The sequence below is a fragment of the Ornithodoros turicata genome, chromosome 3, assembly GCF_037126465.1.
Source record: "Ornithodoros turicata isolate Travis chromosome 3, ASM3712646v1, whole genome shotgun sequence".
Lineage (NCBI taxonomy): Eukaryota > Metazoa > Arthropoda > Arachnida > Ixodida > Argasidae > Ornithodoros > Ornithodoros turicata.
The window spans coordinates 56,358,614-56,364,731 of NC_088203.1; the positions used below are offsets into that span (position 1 = coordinate 56,358,614).

At 45.4% G+C, this 6,118-nt stretch overlaps 1 long non-coding RNA gene across 1 annotated transcript; it reads right to left on the bottom strand.

Annotated features, from left to right (window-relative positions):
- Positions 1–3,824: 3,824 nt before the first annotated feature.
- LOC135387118 (uncharacterized) lies at positions 3,825–6,118 on the bottom strand. Its single transcript, XR_010420870.1, has 3 exons — positions 6,011–6,118; positions 4,662–4,881; positions 3,825–4,032 (listed from the first exon to the last, which is right to left on the bottom strand). It is a non-coding gene; the product is annotated as an uncharacterized LOC135387118 (long non-coding RNA).

Below are 6,118 nucleotides of genomic sequence, written 5' to 3' on the forward strand. Positions count from 1 at the left end.
GTTACTGGCGCCTTCACAGAGCAAAGGGGGCAGCATTCAAAATGTTCACCATGGTTTCCAAGTGTCTGGGTTTACTATGCACATCATAAATAAATAAAATAAACGCAACAAGAGCCCCTGCTTCTCAAAATTGTACACTACTTAACCCTGTTTGACGTGGTATATTCGGTGCACAGAAGATCCTAATGCACACAAAGATTGTGCACTGCCATACATTGCATGAGGAAGGGAAGGTGCAACACGTGATTTTAAACCTGTGAAAATCAGCCACTAAAAACTTGCGGCTTTAAGCATGGTCGTGAGTGCATGGTGCACAGAATGATCGCGTCTTACTATAGACATACCTTTAATAAATTCCACCTTCTTTGGACTCAGTCGTGGCCGAGTAGGAGCAATCCCTCCACGCTGACTGTTACACGCTGTGCCTGTGACTCTTCTGTTCACAAGTTCGTCGGTTCCCCAGACTGCCACCGCTAAATTTTTTATGAAGTGCGTGTCTTTCTGGAGCTGTAAATCACTCCAATGGCTGGCATCGAGAGACACGTCAATATCATGGAACGTTACCTTTAAAAAAAGCAGGTAACCTGATGTAAGAAACTTCTTTTTACTCATAAATGGCACTTTTTTTTCTCAAAGGAGGAGCCCCTTATGTCTCATTTACTACCTTATTAACCTTTTAGCCCATCACTGCCATTTTCCCAATAAAGCCTCTATATGTGAAGAAGTTCAAGATCTGCAGAGTTCTCTATTAATACTGCAATAGCTTTCCCTAAAAAGGTATGCCTGAGCTTGAGCAAAAACGACGAACAGGAATCTCAAGTGTTTTATATAGTTTTCGATTTATATTGATGTAGTTAAGAAAATCAATATTTTAAGATTCTTCCCAAATGTGGGTACTTCTGTCATCCAGTTGTTCGCCACAAGTTGTTTAGAGGTAGCATTGATGGTCAAAGATGGTGTATTATTAGCAGTCAGTTCGTCAAACTCTAGCCAGGACTTCTAGCCTCGGTAATACACATCACGGTGGTCACGGTCACCAATGGGTCACGGCGTGTCTGGGAGCCACCTGTCTCCGGCAATGATTTGGAGTGTTCGAGTGCAGCTACAGATAAAACATAGAATTGATAAGACACTATACCCTCAAAAATATTAGGTGTCCCACTTCAGGAGTGCGAAATGCCATGGGTGTCGCTGGTCGTGTCCTGTAAAGCTTTTTTTTTTAGAAATGGAACAGAACTGCAAAGATGTCGCAAGTCACTGTGCCCATTTTTAATAGAAATTTCTCTTGTTGGTGGATAATTTGTATACATGCACAGCAGTACACGACAGCATGCACAAGCAGGTGATAAAGAAAGATGTGACTCCATATATGCATACCTATTTTTTCTACAAGAGCCCTTTGAAGATCACAGTTGAGCTCGGACACCTCACTGAACTTTGCCTTTGGTTCCCGGTGCTCATTCTTCAGTTAGTCATATTTTCGGCGAAGGCGATCATACTGCTGATTGGTGCCATCCTTGAACCAAAGCAAGCCAAGTAAGAAAACAGCAACTAAATCGAGCTGACTGTCGCAAGGAGCTGGTTGCATTGGTACAAAATAGGGTCGTAAAAAATTATCTTTGAGAAGTCGAGTTAACCAGATTTATTCCACTTATGTCAGATTTATTTGACTTCCATCATTTGCTCCATTTATATGGCCTACGAGCTGAAGCTCATATCCTGTCTCTACTATCACGCAGCACAATGGTCTGGGACCACTTCACATAAGTGCGGCATTTTTTTTTTTTTTTCATCATGCGCTCCAGAACCCGCTCTTCCCACGGTGTTAACTCACCAAAGAAAGAAATTTCACTGGCGTGAGACGCATCAAAGCGCGGTTCCGTCGCCATGTTTATAAATAGGCGACGTCCTTGAAGTACGCCTTCGTCGGGGATGGCAAATGCTGACGCGCACTTGCCATTTCGAGTTGCGCCATCGGTGTAAGCGGCGGTAGAGGGGGAAAACTTCGCGTCTACGAGAGCATAAAAATGGGCTGGAAGGACTTGAGGGGGAACCTGAGCTCTGCGGACCTGGAGGTCAGGAAGACGTGCGAAGGTGGGTGGCACAGGCAGAGACCAGGGGCCGTTCGGCGGTGTGACAGTCCTAGGTGTGAAGCCGGTGAGAGCGTGGCGTGTCCTCTGCGCCACGCGATGGAAATCAGTTTCAGGACGGTATCGAATTTTCCTGAGGAGTGGGTGACGGGGAACGTTCGCACGCAAACGTAGGAAGTGTCGAGCAGTTTCCCGCTCACGGAGGACCTCCACCGGGAGCTCTCCAGCTTCAGCTAGGACTTGCCGTGTTTCAGTCATTCTTGGAACGCCAAGGCAGCGACGAAGGCTTCGGGCGAACAGGGACCGAAGCGTATTTAAGGATGTTGTAGAAACCCTATGCAAAACTGGAAGGCTGTAAAGCACAGTCGCCCTTACCAAAGCCGCGTGAACGGCTAAGAGGGAGCGTTGATCACAGCCCCAGTCTTGTGGCAGAGATGTGTGGATGGCTATGCAATACAAATGTCCCTGTCCTCATGACGTTGAAATCCGTCAGATCTTTAAGTGCCTGAATGACGATATCCTCATTTACTGTACCATGTTTCGTAGCAGCGTTTACAGTAAATGAGTCGCTAATCATCCTGTCCGCAGCATTGTTGTGACAAGTCTTCAGCTTGGGTATTTTGGAAAGAGTTGATGCTGTGAGGTGCAGCCGTCTGCTCGTATGCCACAACCGACCTGTCCCTCCCTTTGTCTTTTCCTCCAGCAGGACCCTTGCTCTGTCCGACAACACAAGGTACACCATGTAGAATTGCATGCATGGAGCACAGGCTTCAGGAAGGCCTTCACAGGTTGTGTGGTCCACATGCTCGGGAACAAGTAAGCTTGGCACAGACCATTCTCCATTCACACTCCGGTACAAAATGGTGCCCGGAACGCTTAGTAGCGGCGCAAGTTCTGACTTGGTCACCGATTCAATAAACGATGACCGATCAGCATAGGTGGTGACATATCGTCGTCTCACGGTGCTGGTTGCCAACTCCGTAGTCTTCTTTAGTTTCAAATCGATGTTTTGAGTCTGCCCTGTGAGAACATTTCGCTTTGTCCCTCTATTCCAAGCGGCCAGCTTGTCTTTGCAGGCAGCGCCCTATAGCTGTGTGCGAACTCCATTTTCCAAAGTACAGATAAATCAGATAAAAACAGCGTCAACAAATTCTCGTTGTCATCAGGATGTAAACGGTGATGTTCTCTTCTCGTCTTCTTTTAGGCACCATTGACTTACCTATGAGGCTGCACACTGCTGCCTGCCCTGCCATGCAGCTGCAGTGTACGTAGTTGTATGAGTCCATGCTTTTAAGAGCATTTACATCCTCCAAGTCGCAAGCTTTTGCTGTGACCAGGTATTGAAAAATGTGATGCTCGCCGACCGGTGGCCATGTCTTTGAGTCATCTGTCCAGTTGGTGATAGTACACGGGAGGGTACTGAACGGAATCTGAAAAGAGCAACGAACGGTTTTACTCTTGTTTACATATCACACCGGCGCACACGAGCCCGTCAGTAGACTCTATCGGCGTTGCATGCCTTGTCATGCCTGCTGTAATTGTCTTGACTATTGAGAGCTAATGGAATATTGGCCGTTGAGTTCCTATTGTAATTCCATTTACCCTGTATTGCATGATTCTGAGTTGTGTTTTTATTGAAATACTGTTAAATAACAATAATTGTTACTCTCGTGACCCTGCAGAGATGACAGATAATGTATGGGTTATTGCACATTTGGTTTATTTACAACACAACATACATATGTGAAGTGGATAATGAGAATGAGGAACAAAGTCCCAGAAGTCGCTTGACCTTCCGGTGACTTTCGGCGTGTGCGGATGGTATGGTATGTGATGGTATGGGCGCTACATACGACTTATTTTACTTCCCGCGCCAGCATCGCAGTCAGGCTGTTCTTTATGTAGACAACGCTGGCCTCCTTGAACTTGCTGCATGTCTACCCTGAAAAAGCAAGGCATCGACTCAGTTCATAAAATTTGTCATGTGGCATAGCGGGATGTCAACACAAGCGATACAGCAGGATACAGCAAGCTACAGGAGGACAATATTGTAAGAATGATTCACCCTGTTGTAGAGGCTATACTAAAAAACAAAAGAACTTACACTGTATGGGTTGTAAATAAATGGAAGCAGTAGAGTGCACCATACATGCTAATAAGATTACTTTTCATGACCTATCAAAGCGTACCGCATAGGCAGGTATCCCAAAGAAATGGTGAGCCGAAGCAGGAATTCTAGAAAAATGAGCTGTAAGGAAGCCCCATCCTTTTGACGGGGCGCACAAGAAAATAAAGGGAAAATGCAATGTACTAGCAGTCGCAAGAACTTTGAAATATGCTATGGAAGTGCCTGTCTCGCACGTGACAAGAGGTAAAGAGAAGGTGGGAGAGGGACATCAGCAAAGCCAACGACGATTGTCTCAAGGGAAATTGGGGGGAGGGAAGTGCGCTAGAGCTTGGGTAACTTGCACGGTGTCTCAGTATCAATCTAATGCTGCATGCATGAAAATTATTAAGATGAACTCATGATATCCATGCGAGTACCACACCAGAATAACGGCATCACTTTACCTGTAATGGCGTGGACACGGGTCGCATCAAGAGCTTCCTTTGGTTCCTTATCTTTTTGCAAGTTGGTTCTTAAACCAAAGAGGGACTTCCCACGCAACTCGTCGTCTGTGAACAGGTGACGTAAAAGAGACCGAGCAAACTTTCCTGCCCCACCCTGGCAAGATCTCTCCAGTCGTTGGAGCACAGTCGATTCTACAAGGACACCTGAGCCGATGTCAACCTGCAAATACATTGAGTCTAAATACACATTCACAGATATTTGTATTTCTTACAGGGCCGTATTTAAAGTTTTCCAATTTTTAATTTTTGTCTATTTAATTCAAGCAATTACATTCAGAACCTAAAAGGCCAGGAGCTGCAGGAAAAGGTGCTGACAACAGGACGCGTTAATGAGAACGACAAGGCAGAAATGCCGACAGAATTCAACACGTTCATGTGGTGGCTACAACTCTCCTAGAGGGATCAAATTGCAACAGTCCTGCCATGGAAACATCTGTCGACACTGGTAAGAGATGGTGCCATAAGTGCACAAGAAAATTTAATCTTTGGACGTCTTTTATTAAATTATAACGGGTCAATAGGGCTTGAGAACACTGCACGGCCATCAGAAGGAAAGGAACTACCACATAGTGAGAAATTGCACTGTTTGAAGCAAAGGCATCACGAGCCAACAGTCACAAAGACATGTGATACATATCAGGAAAGAAACACTTGTGCTGCCAGGAATTAGTTAGCACTGAATGTTCGACCTATAGACACCTTTGGTCGCTCCACGCTGTTTGTGCTTCCCTGCTTGTTTGCAGTGTTGAGCATTTTTTCCAATCGTTTTATCATCTTGGCAGGGAGCCTCCGTTGTTGCTGCGCCATTAAAATACTAATCATCATCATCATCATCATCATTATCATCATCTTGGCAGGGGCTGGACAGGTAAATATGACATGTGTCAGGATGCTTCAGAGTACACTACTTTCAAAGTTACGGTCACGAGACATTTAAAAACTGGTTAAGCACTGCAACATCTACTTCATAATTCAGTTAACACTGTCACGACAAAACGAATCAGCTGCCCCAACAGGGAGTGCAGATGGTGCCTAGGGAGAGTTGTCACAATAAAATCATATTTTATTGGCTCCGTTGTTACTATCATGGAGACAACTCAACACAATCTACACCACATAGTGCAGACGCTGACCCAGTATAACAAGCGATGAACAGAACCTGGATTTCAGTAATGGCACGCTTTAATGCGTAATGGCAGTATTTCGATGTCAAAATGAAGCGTAATGCATATTTAGGCAGCACTGCTCCCAGTAATCCAAGTACTCCTAAGGATATGAGTGCAGCTCACTCAATGCTTTCTCAGCTGGCTCCAGTTTTCTTTTCAGGCTCTCATTTTCCCGCCTTAGCACCTCGTTCTCCTCAGCCAGCATTTGTACACTCGTTGATGGGACAGTCC